General features: G+C 45.0%; 1 pseudogene; it reads right to left on the reverse strand.

Annotated features, from left to right (window-relative positions):
• Positions 1-3259: 3259 nt before the first annotated feature.
• LOC136523257 (ASI1-immunoprecipitated protein 2-like) lies at positions 3260-14496 on the reverse strand (annotated as a pseudogene).
• Between the last annotated feature and the right edge of the window lie 1964 nt (positions 14497-16460).

Below are 16460 nucleotides of genomic sequence, written 5' to 3' on the forward strand. Positions count from 1 at the left end.
GCTCGTTATCTAGCCTTACATGGAAGGCATCCACAAACTCAGTGATGTCACTTGGAGGTGAGGCGAACTCGATCGGCGTTGATAGAGTTCCCTGTTCCGTCGGAGTGCTCGGCACTACTCCTGGACAGCTCGTCACCACTCCTGGAGTAGTCTGCACCCCTCCTGGAGTGCTCGACACCCGTCTTGTAGTGGTTGGCACCAATGCAAGACCCCTTGGTTCCGCTACGGGAGTGCTCAGCACCCATCCTAGAGTGGTCGCCACCACTACAGGACCTCCTGGCTCCACTCCTGGAGTGCTCGGGACCCCTCCCGGCGTGCTTAGCACCTCTTCCCCAGCTTCACCACCGTGGATGACCAAGTGCTCGACGATGAAGGTGCGGATGAAGCCGCCAACTTCCCCTGTGCATGGACTATTCCAGTCCCAAGCCGCCTTCTCGTCAAACACGACGTTGCACGAGACAAGTACCCTGTCTCCACATGGGTCGTAAAGCCGGTACGCCTTGGTACCCTCTGTGTAGCCCAGGAACACCATCAGTGTGCTCCTATCCTCGAGCTTGGTGAGGGTTGGCTTCATCTTCCTGACGTGGCCGATGCAGCCAAATGTCCGAAGGAAGGACACGCTCGGCTTGCGTTCATGCCAAGCCTCGAACGACGTCTTGCCCTTCAGGGCCTTGGTGGGAGCGCGGTTGAGGATAAACACCGTCGTGGTCACCACCTCACCCCAGAACCTTATCAGCATGCCTTTGGCCTTCATCATGGATCGAGCCATGCCAACCACTGTCTGGTTCCATTGCTCCACCACACCATTCTAGTGTGGCGAGTACGACACGGTGTAGTGTCGCACCACATCCTGATCCACGCAGTATGCAGCGAACTCCACCAAAGTGAATTCGTCGCCGCGATCAGTCCTCAGCACGCGGAGCTTCTTGTCGCTCTCGGCCTCCGCGCGCATCTTGAACTTCTTGATCGTCGTCGTCGCTTCGTCCTTGCTCGTTAGGAGTTGCAGCCTTATGTAGCGACGGCAATCATCCACGAGCAGGAGGAAGTACACCGGCCACCGTTTGTGGCTGGCGTGATTGGCCCACAGAGGTCGTCGTGGACGAGCTTGAGAGCGTCGTCCGCGCAATACTTGGCTGCCTTTGGGAATGATAGCTTTCTCTGCTTCCCAGCTAGGCAGCTGTCACACAGCTCGCCTCCGTGCTTGATGTGGGGTAGCCCTCGGACCATCTTCTCCAGCCGAACAAGCACGTCGAAGCTGAGATGTCTGAACCAGGCATGCCACAGCCACGGTTCCTCGGTGTGCCTTGCCGCCAGGCATACCGGCTGCTCCACCTTCAGGTCGAGCAGGTACAACCGGTTCAGGGACCTCTTCACCTTGGCAAAAAGTCACTGCTCCCAGTCCTTGATCAGTACCTCGCTACCGCGCTCATCTAGCTGGCCAATGCTAATGATGCTTGAACACAGCTGCGGGATATAATATACATCCATCAATGCGTGGTGCTCCCCGTTCTGGCACCTGAAGATGATGGTATCGCGTCCTCAGATAGCCATCCTTGAGCCGTCACCAAACTTTACCGTACCGGTAACATCGTCGTCAAGCTCGGAGAAGGCTGCCTTGGAGCCCGTCATGTGGTTGCTGGCACCAGAGTCCAGATACCACCGCTGCTCCTGCTCGCCGCCCACACGTCCGAGGTGGACTTGGGTGCGCGGTTCGTCGAGGTTGACAGCCTTCAGGCCTTCCCAGGTCCTTCCACTGTTGTCACCTCTCCCTTCTCCTCGGTCTCGACGTCGTGTAGTGCACAGAATGTCGCCATCAGGATAGTGGCCTCATCATCATCATCAGCTTGCGCCAGATGAGCCTCAGCCTACTTCTCCTGCTTGCAATTTGGGCACTCCCGTGCCCAATGGCCCATCTTCCCACAGTGCCAGCAGGTGTTTGGGTCAACCTGCTTCTTCTTCTCTGAAGAAGCCCTGCCGCGGCGCTTGCCATCGCCACCGCGGCTAGAGGAGGCTACCCGGAGTTCCTCCGAGCAGCCCACTCCTCCTCTATCAGCAGCAGTTTATCGTTGTCCTTTGTTGCTATCGCCTGTTCCAGGCGCTCGTCCACCATCCGTAGACGACCTGTCACATCCTCAATGGTGAGGGTGGATAAGTCTAGCATCGTCTCTATGGAGAGAGCGAACTGGATGTACTTTGCCGGCACGAAGTGGAGGTACTTGGAGACCGTCTCCTCTTCGTCGATGGTGACGTCGTGGCTCTTCAGCTTCCTTATGAGCATCTGCAGGCGAAGGGAGAAGTCCTCCACCGTTTCACCATCCTTGAACTAGAGGTTGGCGTACTTCTGCTTTAGAAGTTGGGCCGTCGCCTTCTTTGCGCGGTCGGAACCGACGCGCATCGCCGAAATAGCCTCCAACGCCTCCTTAGCAGAGCTTTTCGCCCCCAATGTCTCCCTATACTCCGCCGGTACAGCAGCAAGGATAGCCTCCAACGCTAACATGTCATCTTCTTCATTGTCGGTGCCCTTGTCAATAGCATTCCAGAGCCGTCGGGCTCTAAGTTTGACCTTCATGGTCGATGACCACTCTTCATAGTTGGTGCGAGTCAGCGTCGACCAACTGGTGCCGCTGACCTCCTGCACCGTGCGAACAACGACCTCCTGTCGTGTCCGGGCAGCCACAGCAGTGCCACTGCTGTCGCCCATCTCCAAACCGTACGTCATCGCCAGCGGTTAGTGCAGCGACGACGTTTTTATGACTCCGATACCACTTGTTAGCCCCTCAATCTCCGGTACGGAGATATCCGACCACTCACTAGTGTTGCCGAGCAAACACTAGCAATGCCGACCACGAACTATCATTGCCGACCACATACTATGGCTAGAGGTAGAAGAAAGGAGGGAGAACAAAGCATACACACACAGCAGAGACAACAGCGTTGGCCGAAGCTCTATATAGGAGATGGCAAATCTAAACTCTCTATTTACTGAGTTGCAGTGGCAAACTATATATACAACTCTATCCATCTAGTCCTAATATAGCTACCAAGTTGCTACAGTTACTAGATGTGACAGCAGGGCTGACTTTGACGCCTGCCCCTGTTATGGCTACAGTGCGACAAGAATTTATGAGAGAAAAACACTGTTCCGGATAAAAAAAAAACATATCAAACCAGGTTTAAAAGCACGCGAACGGGGATGGAAGAATTGAGTAACACTCCGCTGCAGCACAGACAGATCCGAAATCAATCGACAGAATCTAGATAGAAATGCACAGATCAGCCAACCACTACATTGCTAAGCAGAGCTCCTTCAGAGATATATCATTACAAGTTCCTTAATTTGTAGATAAACAGCCATGGATAGTGATAAGCCGAGTTAGGGTATTTGGCTAATCCAGTGTAGTACTGAACGGGTTAGTGCAAATTTTACAGAAAATTCATGGATTATAAAGAAACAAATGAACAAAAACGACCAACAGTCTATCAATAGCGATCGAACACCAGCAATTCTCTCGAGCTTGGTACCATCTACTTGTCGGACCTAAGCAAAGGGCAAAAATGCATATGCGATTTACAATGCAGATTTCTTTTTTTATGTTTTTAACCACTATAATATCAGGCTCTAAATTCTGGAGGACTAGATCGCTCATTCTGAACCAAATCCCCACGGTCCGAGCATTGGAGCTCGTTGCAGCTTTGAATCCGGATGGATGTGACGCCAACCATTTGAGGTTAACACTGCAGACAAGGCAAAATTGCAAGTGCATCTGTTTCAGGACAATGATCCTCTGGGTGGTTCATTTTGTGGTGGACAGGGGCCTCAACGATTTGTCTCCCAGCAAAAGACATCAGGAATGCAAGGGCAACTCGCCATCACTGTTGGCCCCAAATGGATGATGTATTATTCCTATTGCTCCTCTCAGGCAAGTGTCTCTGTGGCTCGAACTGTGGTTTGCTACCTAGTTCCTTCCCTGATGGAAATGCAAGCGAGAGGGATAAATCTACCTTGGTCTGCTTTCCAACCTGTAATGGAACAGGGTCTGGCAACTCTTTCATCATCTGAAGACGGAATATTTACGATGTTCTCATCATCCACTGCATTTAGATCAAGTGGAAACACGCACTTTCCATCACTGCTTGAGCTTCCAGCCATCAGTTTATTGCTAGTGCCATCATTCAAAGAGGAAGCTGAAAGGGGATGCACCTTAGATGATAACCTTCCATTGTAGGCATTCTCGCATGAACCAGAGTTCATAGGCACTACATTATCCAATTTAATTTTCTTACGCTCAGGTTCTTCATCGACTTCATCAGCTACTTTGGCCATCTCAAAACTTCTTTTATTTGCACCACCTGATGCATGTGAACGATCCAGTGCACCTGTGCTAACCTCACAGGTATTTACATGGTCTATATCCATAAGTTTGTCTGCATCATTAAGGTTGATGGTTGTGCTCACCTTGCCAGATTCTTTAACCAAACGAGTAAAAAAATTAGAAAAAACATGGGTGATAAATAAATTAACTCCTACTTACTAACATGATTGGGAACAATGTTAGTTACCTTCCTGAAGGTGGGTTAAGGAGACAGAACAAGTAACTGGCACCATGTTCACATCAAAATCTCTTTCACTAACATTACCACCAAAAGTGTCCCTCATTTTATCTTGGTGTTCTGGATAATCATGTTTCTGCATATCCATAACAAAACGTTACATTCAGATACTGATACGCGGCATCTTCTAAATGATGCTGTAAAACAAGGTGACAGAATGCCAGTTGTCAAGCTGGCAGCCGAAACTCTTTGTGTAGGGAAATTTCACATATTGGCAGATCGCCCATAGGCTGAATCAGTGACTAAGGAATTTTCTAGAAAGCTCATAGTAACATAAACTTTATCTATGGTCAACTTAATGTTTGAGTGCCACGTATGTATAACTTACTAAAGGTGTAAGGTAGTGTAGTATGTGTTATTCTACGCTTTTCTCTTAATGCAGTGATACACAGCTCTCCTACATACTCTATGTGAGGGGAAAAAATGGTAACTTAAACACAACTAATGTAGAGAAAATGTTTAAAAAGCAAGCGCTTTACCAAATTGGGGCCCAGTTCGGCAAAACCACTCCTGTTTTGTGAGAATGAATGAGTAGATGACAAAGCAGATGTACTCCAATCCATGGGCCAGGAATCATCATTAAAATTTCGTTCTAGTCTACTTGTGGATACATAAGATGGGAGGTTAGAGGAATCTTTTTTGCTAACTCTGAATAGACCCCATAGAAAGTAGAACATATTCCACCCTGAGACAGAATAAGAATACGGTGAATCAAATTAAAACCTAGCATGAGATAATATGACACTTCAACTAGCTGAAGGGTTCTTACTTTGGAAGTTCTTTGACAGGACATTGGAAGGGAATATAAGCAACTCAACAGTACCAACACTTCCTCTGAGAACTAAATCATTCTTCAGCATATTTTCAACTAATTTACTGTGGTGATTTTTCATAGCTGTAAAAGATAGAAGTGTTAGAATTTCAAATTAAAAACAACATATGAATGAAGCAAATATGAATCAGGGGAAAACTGCAAACAACGCACCTCTGAACATCTCTAGCAAAGAAAAAACGACCTATGTTGTCATAAGTTGGACCATTTTCCTGAAATTGTGTCGGCCATGAATTCTGCCGAGGAACTTCCTCAAGCTGGACTTTAGAAGGGAATTTCTTAACTACATCCAGCACTAACTGTGAAGCAGAAAATGATAAGTGGGCTTGGAAACCATCACACAGCTCAGGTGATCTTCCAGTCCTCTGCAGCTCAAAACCACCTCTGTTGAAATAAAACAGAAGTTTAAAATGCATATATAATAAACACATTGAAGGTCCCGAGTTCGAGTCGCGGTCTCCTCGCATTGCACAAGCGAGGGTAAGGCTTGCCACTAACACCCTTCCCCAGACCCCGCACAGAGCGGGAGCTCTCTGCACTGGGTACGCCCTTTTTTTATATATAATAAACACATCAAGGAAATATTATAACTGCTACCAAATAATACAGGCTGAGTGATAATGAGGTCTAGAAAAACTGGGATGAGCCACAAAGCACACATAACATCACAAAACACAAAACATGCAAAAGCATTATCGATAAAGTAGCTTCATAATTGATGGCAGACTGGCAATGGAAGGTCTAGTAACTTGTTAAGTCATTTAAAATGTCAAGTAAATTAATAATTTCACTATGCGATGGAAAGGAAAGAATACTCATACTGCCATATCCAGTCCAGCTCAGGGACAGTTGAAGTCATTGGTTCATCAACAACAACAACAACAACAACAAAGCCTTTAAGTCCCAAACAAGTTGGGGTAGGCTAGAGTTGAAACCCAACAGAAGCAATCAAGGTTCAGGCACGTTAATAGCTGTCTTCCAAGCACTCCTATCTAAGGCTAAGTCTTTGGGTATATTCCATCCTTTCAAGTCTCCTTTTATTGCCTCTACCCAAGTCAACTTCGGTCTTCCTCTGCCTCTCTTCACGTTACTATCCTGACTTAGGATTCCACTACGCACCGGTGCATCTGGAGGTCTCCGTTGCACATGTCCAAACCTTGAGCAGGTTCATCCCTATGATCATTTGGCATAATGCAACCATTATCAGCAGAGGTTCCTACTGTTGCAGATAGAGATGGATGATTATCTTTGAACTTCGGCTTGCTATAATCTACTCCACTCCCAGGGATGGACAAAATATATCCCATATCCTGCACATTAGCTCGAGGTGATAATGAGGGCTTCTTCACATGGCTGAATGGGGCAAGTAACACATCTTTAGGCCCATTTGTCAGATTCTGATAAGTACCACATTTTACGATATGCTCTGATTGATTCTCTTCTCTGGAAGAGCTTTTTCACTAGATGCCAGTGAACTAGTTTCGGATGTCTTATTTCTTTTGGCAGATGCATCTTTCAAGTTTCGCTCACTCAAAGGTTTTACTGAAGACAAGCGAAGTTTTTCAAATCCACAAGATTGTGCAGAATGGCCCGCTTCATTACATCTTTGGCAACGGATTGTCCGATTGCTGCTAGCAGCACCCTGTCTGAAGCCAGTTTGGTCCTTTATCTTAGTATCCCTATGTGAAGGATCTGAATTTTGAATCACTTTTCTATGAGCACCGGAACCAAGAATCCCACCTGAGGATTTTTCAGCATTAGATAGCATCATACTTCCAGGCACTTTTGCTAAAGGAGGCTTCTTTAGCTCACTGTTTCCTGAAAAAACAAATTAGAGTTACTCAAGGAAAATATATGAACTGTGTCATAAGGAAAATGACATGCAAGGGTAGGGGGGGGGGGGGGGGGGGGGAAGGAAATTTACCAAGAGAATTTTTACCACCCTGTACATGAACAGCACCTAAATTATTTGAGTCAGCCATGTTATTTCTTGTAGAGAGGAGCTGAGCTGTGGTATCAGTTTTTAGAACAGGAGCAACCATTGATGCTGTGGCAGAGGGAGGCCCCAATATAGAAGAACAATGACCATTTGTTACATTTTGGCTCACCAACTGATTCGTCGCCCTTGGTTCCTCGGCAGGTGACAAGATGGAAGACTTTGCCTTGTTTGCTGGCTCACAAGGCTTAGGCTTTTGGAAGGTCGCTGACTTAGTAGTCATGCTGATTGGCCCTTCCTTTTTACTGACAAGAGAAGACCAAGATTCCTTCAAAATTTTCGGCTTCTGAGGAACGTCATTCAATAGCTGTTTCACTTTTGGAACCTTTGAGTTGTTGAAAGAAGTGGATTTGGAAAGTTGACCTGCATTAAACCTTGCTTAGTACAGTTTCATTTGATTGCATGCCACCAGGGCAAGCCCTAAAAGTACCATAAATTGAACATTAAGGATTTTGTGTAGAGTTCGAATCTGAAAAAAAAAATAGATTAACAATTTACCACGAGACTGTGGTGCCTGATTCTTCAGAGCATTAACCGCCAATGAAGTTGCCACTTGATGGCTAGGTTGCTTTCCTTTGTCAGCATCAGACATGAATATCTCGCGTGATGGTTGCAGTCTCTTTCTGGAGTCAGCCCCCATGTACAAGCCACCAGTTTCAGGAATAGTATCTCTAATTGAGGAAGTCATAGCAGCATCTTCTTCCGTCCTGGTTTTGACCGTATCATTTCCCTCATTTGTGGTATCTGACTCTTTGTTTTCTATATTCTCAGCCTTCAGTTCACAGTCAGACGAACTTCTGCTCTTTGCAGCAATGGCAGGTTTGTTAATCTCCCCTTCAAAGGACAGCTCTTTTGAAGTGTCAACCTTCACCTGAGATTTTTCTAGTGTATTCTCCTTTTCAGATTCTACCGCAGTTTGGCAGTCTTCGCACAACCAGTCACCATCTGGAACTTCTTCCATCATTACCCGCATGCAATACCTGAAGCAAAGAGATATTAAAACATACTCATTCCCGCATGCAATATCTGAGAAGACATAATGGAAACAAGTGCTCAAAAGAGTTCCCTGACAGGTGTATAGACAAAGATAATATATGTGTAGACATATTAGTGTTCTGGTATGCTAATTGTGCCATCAGCTTACAGTCAGCAATTAAAAACCATAAAACAGTAAATTGGCAACTCCGCCTATGGTGGGGCGCCTTTGGTGTCCCAGCATAGCAGGTCCCAAGCCCTGGTAAAGGAGGAGGGTTGTGTTAGGCGTGGCGAGCCAATGTAAAAACTTAGCCACTTAAATGGAGATGAAACCCGAAAGAAAATCGTTGGGGCGTAACCCTCTTAGCGACGCGCCATATCGGAACCCGGGTATGGTGTTAAATGGGCAAGGGCCGGGTCGTCACCCCCGTGACGCGCCGTGTCGTGATCTGGGCATGGTGTCAAGTAACCAAGGATCGGGTCGTCGCTTCCTTAGTGGCGCGCTACATCGGCGCCCGGGTGTAGTGAAAAATGAGCAAGGGTCTTCGCATCAGAGTCGACGGGTGCGAAGGGTAAGGAAGCTAGTCGAACCAACTAGGATCCGTTTAGGTAGTTGGAATGTAGGGTCACTTACAAGTAAGTTAAGAGAATTAGTTGATACCGCGACTAGGAGGCGTGTAAATATATTATGCGTTCAAGAGACTAAATGGAAGGGTCAGAAGGCGAAGGAGGTGGACAATACAGGTTTCAAGCTTTGGTACACAGGGACAGTCGCGAATAGAAATGGAGTAGGAGTTTTGATTGATAAGAGCCTCAAGAATGGTGTGGTGGGAGTGAGAAGGCAAGGAGATAGGATTATCTTAGTCAAGCTTGTCGTTGGTGATATGGTATTGAACGTAATTAGTGCGTATGCCCCCCAAGTAGGCCTCGACGAGAGTGTTAAGAGACAGTTCTGGGAAGACTTAGATGGCCTGGTTACAGCTATACCTAGTAGTGAGAAGCTTTTTATAGGAGGAGATCTTAATGGACATGTAGGTACTACAAACGCAGGTTTCGAGGTAGTTCATGGAGGTTTTGGGTATGGTAGTAGGAATCAGGAGGGGGAGGAAGTTCTGGACTTCGCGGTAGCTTTTGACCTGATGATAGCCAACACTTTCTTTAGAAAGAGAGAATCTCATCTAGTGACCTTCAGTAGCGGACAACACTGTAGCCAGATTGACTTTGTCCTCACAAGAAGAAAGGATAAACGAGCATGCTTGGATTGCAAGGTGATACCAGGGGAGTGTGTTGTTTCTCAACATAAGCTTTTGGTGGCAGATTTTCGTTTTCAGGTGCGTGCCCATAGGGATAAACAAGCTAAGATTGAAAGAATAAAGTGGTGGAAACTGAAAGGGGAGACGTCAGAGGTATTTAGGGAAAGGGTTATCAAAGAGGGCTCTTGGAAGGAAGAAGACGACATAAACAATATGTGGGACAAGATGGCAACCAACATTCGGAAGGTAGCCTCAGAGGTGTGTGGAGTAACCAAAGGAAGGGGACGCGAGGCTAAAGATACTTGGTGGTGGAACGAGGAAGTTCAAAGGGCTATTAAGGAGAAGAAAGAATGCTATAGACTCTTGTACCATGACAGGAGTGCGGACAACATAGAGAAGTACAAGGTGGCAAAGAAGACTGCAAAGCGAGCTGTAAGTGTGGCAAAGGGTAGAGCGTACGAGGATCTTTACCAACATTTGAGTACGAAGGAAGGAGAGAAGGACATTTATAGGATGGCTAGGGTTCGTGAGAGAAAGACACGGGACTTCAACCAAGTTAAGTGCATTAAGGATGAAAGGGAGCATCTCTTGGTAAAGGAGGATGAGATCCGACATCGATGGCAAGAGTATTTTGATAAATTGTTCAATGGTGAGAATATGGACACAACCTTTCAGTTGGATGACTCTTTTGATGACACCAATAGGCGCTTTGTGCGGAGAATCCAAGAATCTGAGGTCAGAGAGGCGTTGAAAAGGATGAAAGGAGGTAAGGCGATGGGACCGGATGGTATCCCAATCGAGGTGTGGAGATGCCTCGGGGACATAGCTGTAGTATGGTTAACCAAGCTGTTCAACCATATTTTTCGATCGAACAAGATGCCTGATGAGTGGAGGAGAAGTATATTGGTACCGATCTACAAGAATAAAGGGGATATTCAAAGTTGTACAAATTACCGGGGAATTAAGTTGATGAGCCATACTATGAAGCTATGGGAGAGAGTTATCGAGCATCGCTTGAGAGCAATAACGCGGGTCTCTATGAACCAATTTGGTTTCATGCCCGGAAGGTCAACCATGGAAGCCATTTTCTTAATAAGACAAGTTATGGAGCGGTATAGGGAGAAGAAGAAGGAACTACACATGGTTTTTATTGACTTGGAGAAGGCTTATGATAAAATACCAAGGAATGTTATGTGGTGGGCTTTGGACAAACATAAAGTCCCAACGAAGTATGTCGGGCTCATTAAGGACATGTACAACAATGTTGTGACTAGAGTTCGAACAAGTGATGGAGACACGGATGACTTCCCGATTAGGATAGGACTACATCAAGGGTCAACTTTGAGCCCTTATTTGTTTGCTTTAGTGATGGATGAGGTCACAAGGGACATACAAGGGGACATCCCTTGGTGTATGCTTTTCGCGGACGATGTAGTGCTAGTTGATGAAAGCCGAACAGGAGTGAATCAGAAACTGGAGTTATGGCGGGAGACTTTGGAGTCCAAAGGTTTTAGACTTAGTAGAACTAAAACTGAGTATATGAGATGTGACTTCGGCACTACTACTCAGGAGGAGGAAGATGTTAGTTTGGAAGGTCAAGTAGTGCCTATGAAGGATACTTTTCGATATTTAGGATCAATGCTACAGAGGGACGGGGATATTGATGAAGATGTTAGCCATAGAATCAAAGCAGGGTGGATGAAGTGGCGGCAAGCGTCTGGTGTCCTATGTGACAAAAGGGTACCACAGAAGCTAAAAGGCAAGTTTTATAGGACGGCGATTAGACCTGCTATGTTGTATGGTGCAGAATGTTGGCCTACGAAAAGACGACATATTCAACAGCTAAGTGTCGCGGAAATGCGTATGTTGCGTTGGATTTGCGGTCATACAAGAAGGGATCGAGTTCGGAACGATGATATACGTGAGAGATTAGGGGTAGCGCCAATTGAAGAAAAGCTTGTCCAACACCGGTTGAGATGGTTTGGACATGTGCAACGGAGACCTCCAGATGCACCGGTGCGTAGTGGAATCCTAAGTCAGGATAGTAACGTGAAGAGAGGCAGAGGAAGACCGAAGTTGACTTGGGTAGAGGCAATAAAAGGAGACTTGAAAGGATGGAATATACCTAAAGACTTAGCCTTAGATAGGAGTGCTTGGAAGACAGCTATTCACGTGCCTGAACCTTGATTGTTTCTGTTGGGTTTCAACTCTAGCCTACCCCAACTTGTTTGGGACTTAAAGGCTTTGTTGTTGTTGTAAAACAGTAAATTGGCAACTTTAGCGTATGCAATCCATCAAATGCAACTGAACATTAGTACAGAAAAAAGAAAGTAATGCAGCAAAGAGGCCTTACGTGTGCTCTGCGCCGTCATTGCATCTGCTACAGACAGCGAGCTTCTCCTCCTCACCAATATCTCCACATATGTCCCTCACCTTCACCTATGTTTTGAAACAGGTTACACAGTTCAGGCGATTCAAAACTAAGGGCATTATCCAATGCAAGAAGAAAAAGGCAACCCAATCGAAATGCAACCAATTGAGGTCAAGCAAACCATAAAAAAACAGAAATTTAAGGTTCTCACTCACATCTTCAACTTCTTCTGAACTTTTATCGTCAGATGAAGTTGTACCACTTGTGCATCGGATGCCTGCTCGATATATAGACCATTTACAACAAACTCAGTGGTTAATACAAACTGAGGGTTCATTCTGATGCATCATATGCTCACATAAATGCAAATAAATCACTTCAAGATGCATATTAACTCCTCAATAATAAAGATTGGCATTCTTCATACAGGCAATATATGTAATCATATATAAAACGAAAAACACCAGAACAAAGAGCAAGAAACTCACATCATCCCTAATCTTTTGAGAACTTTCTTTATCAATATCCTTGTACACAGCAGTGACTTGCACATGAGACCCATCTTCATTTGCACCTTCCTGTTCCAAATGAGATGCACCTTGCTTGCTGTTTGTTGAGATTCCAAAAACCTTCTTTGTGTTTTGAGAGCTAGCTTTTTGGAGCTTGTCTTTAGAGTTTATTGAATGGTCCTGTTCTTCTGAAGCTGAGGATGGACCATCGGAAGAATTACCTGAGTGGCCTGCTTTTGCTAAGTCATCACCAGTTCTCCCATCAACATGTTCCTCAATGTGTGCGACCCTTGCCAACCTGTCCATCTGTTTCATCGCTGTCACTGTCAACAGCACCATCATTTTCATTCGCCTTATCCACCCTTTTATCACGCAATCTTTTAGCAGATGGAGGTGCTCTTCTCCCCCTTTTCTTTCTTACGGCCACATTAGATGTGTCTTTAATTTCAGAGATCCATGAAGCAACATTATTGCGACGACCTGAGCTACGTGGTGCCCTGTCTGTATTCCTTACTGCACATATATAAGCATTATTAATGACATCGTGTATTATGGTTGTGAAGTGATATAAATACCTAAGATGCAAATAAGATGAGGAGGGATAACATACATCGCATGTCCTTTATTCAGGTTTATGAAGAAAGTTCTGGCTCTGATTGTCCTTCCTTTCCAGTGAGGAAAATTGCCTTAAAAAATCAACACATTAAACAACAGGTAAATAAGAAATACTTGCCAGTCCGTACACAAACACGTAAACATATACACAGAATGTTAGGTGCAATAAATTAGTACTCCCTCCGTCCCAAAGAGAATGACATTCTAGTTTTGTCCTAAGTCAAACAATCTCAGGTTGGACAATTTATATAAAAGAATATCAATATTTATATCACTAAACAAGCATCATTAGATTCATCGCGAAATATAGTTTCATGATGTACCTATTCGGTATCATAAATGTTGATAATCTTCTCTATAAGCTTGCTCAAACTTAAAATAAGTTTGACTTAAGACGAAGGTAGAGTGATGTTCTTTTCGGGATGGTGGTAGTAACATATATATACTAAACAAATCATGGGTAAATTCAGACACCGGTCTGATGCAAACACAGAAATTCAACAATGATGAGTAATTTAGATCTTAATTATACTACGCATTAGCTGCATCAAGTTTTGTTATGCACACACATAATTAATATATCAGATTTTTGTTATTTTCGGTTTAAGCATACTTTCCAACTAGACACAATTGAAGATATCCTACATTTTAGATCAATAGCAAACATTACTTCGAGAAAAAAGGTACAGAGGACTATGTGACACTATAACAGTGGTTTCATTGCATTCAGAAGAGCAAAATACAAATCATTAAATTCAGTGCTATGAAAATAATACAGACAGAAATGTATTAGTGCCATGTGAATGTCATGAAATGCTATAGTTAGTTGTTACAGATAAAATAGATTGTAACCAAGTCCGCTTTCTGGTGGGTCCCTGAACAAAATAGCTCCTCTATTTATTGAAAGATTAACACATGATAAAGTCAGTCCAGTTTGCCCTCTACAGGCCTGTTCGAAGTCCTTCAGATTACTATGAAAAACAAATACTACGCAATCAAGCTACAACAGCAGCAATTCAAAGATAACCACGGAGCCAGGGGCGGATACAGTAAAGGCACCCAATAATTTTTGCAAAAACTTCGAAGCTCGGAGGCTTGTCAATCAAATAGCTAAATAGCTTGAGGTTAGGGTTTCGGCGCTCAGCTTCGCGCAGCGTGAAGGGAAGAGGAAAGGTGGGAGTACCTGGTGCGTGCTCGTGGCCGGCGGAGAGACCAACCGAAGCCCCAGCGCCTGGCTTAGGGCGGCGGCGGCTGCCCACCAGTCGTCGGAGAGCGAGAGGGGGGCGAGCGAGACAGACAAGAATGCACGAGGAGCGGAGGAATGCAGCGGACGGCAGGAGGATTCAGCGGAAGGGGCTGTCGTGTCGGAAGGGCGGATCAGCGCACTTCTGGGCCGGTTTTTTTCTCACATATTTCTTTGGAAAATTCCTTTTTATTTATTTTTCTCCTCTTTTCTTTTGTTTCTTCTCGATTCTTGATTTCATATCTATCCTCTTCGTGGGGATCCATGGCTAATATTATTACCTAGTATCTATATCTCTTCATGGCGGATCAATGGCTAGTACAACAATGGCTACAGAAATAATAACAACAATATTTATGAGTACATATCACTTTGTAAATCGCTTGGTAGCGCCCGGACGTCCGGATGCCCTCGTCTACCGTATGTTTCTTGCACCGTTTTCGCGTGCCCACGTGGAGCCCACGCTGTCCCAAACCTCACCAAGAAGATGGAGGGGCGGCGAATGCCCAACCGGCGTCGGGAGGAGACACCGCGAGGCAGCAGAAAGCGAGGAGGGAGATGCAACACCCAACCTACTTTTGAAACATCAAGATGTACCAATTTGCATCATACATCTAAAGGCAGATGAAACAATTGACATGCATCTGAAACACTTGTAAAAACACATGCAAAACACTTGAAAACCATTGTAAAACATATGTAACGTCTAGATAAAACACTTGTAACATATATGTGAAACATATGCAACATCCAAATAAACACACTTGCAACATACGTCCGGAAAAACAAATGAAACATTTTGAACAGAAGCTTGCAACAGACGTATAACACCATTGAAATATATGCAACATCTCGATCAACTTTTGCAACGTCCTCATGAAACACTTACAACATACCTCTAAAACATGTGAGACACTTGAAACATACGCTTGCAACAGGCGTTTTTCACCCTTCTTCTTCCCTACAACGCAGCGCAGGAGTAGGGGATGGGTAGGCGAAGGGCAGCGTCGCCGCAGCCCCTTCTAGAGGCGAGCAGAGGGGGCGGCAGGGACAGGTTACCGGCGAGCTTTGGTCGCACTGCGAGCTGTAGTCATTGCAAGCGGGCAGAGAGGAAGGCAGGGACAGGCCAGCAACGAGCACAGGCTGCCACCATTCTTTAGCCAGGAGGAAGGGTTGGCCGCAGACGCTGGCGACTGCCGACGAGCTTTGGCCTTACGGGGGCAGGAAGAAGGTGCTGGCTAAGAGCTTTGGCCGGGCTGGGGACGAGAAGAAGGGGCACATCGACAGGCGCAGCGGCAGGCGGTGGGCACTGGCCGGTGGAAGCGGCGTGGGGATGGTGCGAGATGGAGGTGCCGCGGGGTGGGGAATTTTTTTTCATTTTTTTTTGGAGAGCACATCCGGACACGAATCATTGGTGTATCATTATCGTTTTTTAATATTTTTTATTGAAGCTAGAAGCCATTTTCACAGGAACATATAATATTTTCAAAAACCAATGATACTTTTTCGTGTAATGCTAAAACAACATTTTTCTAAAATAGGAACAATTTTCTTTTTGTGACAATTTCCCAATTGAACATGAAATATTTTTGTGCTAAATAAACATGGAACAATGGTTCCCTGAACCAGGACATTGCTATCTCAATAAAAATATATATATGGACTGATTAATAAAAATGTTTTCCGTGCTCAAGCGAAAACTAATAAAGTGTACCGACACTTTAATATCTCGCGAAAAAAATCTTCCTATCACTCTCTTTGCATCCTACAATTTACTTTCTAAAAAATATGCTACAGTAGGGTTAAAGCTGAGGTTGCAAAATACTTTTATGTGTTAAAGTAGTCACACTTTGTTAGCCTTAAACAAATTCAGCTAGGTGATGTGTTTATCATCCGCGAGGCACAAAAGAAAGTTGAGGCACATAGTGGCTATAAGCCCATAGAAAAAACCCCCAAAGAAAAACAAAGGTATACATGTCAATATCAACACCCATGTAATATGCCGCGTTAGCTAAACTGACTTCAAAACTGCCTCAACCGATTATTTAGACACTT

Source organism: Miscanthus floridulus, chromosome 18 (genome assembly GCF_019320115.1).
Source record: "Miscanthus floridulus cultivar M001 chromosome 18, ASM1932011v1, whole genome shotgun sequence".
NCBI classification, from domain to species: Eukaryota; Viridiplantae; Streptophyta; class Magnoliopsida; order Poales; family Poaceae; genus Miscanthus; species Miscanthus floridulus.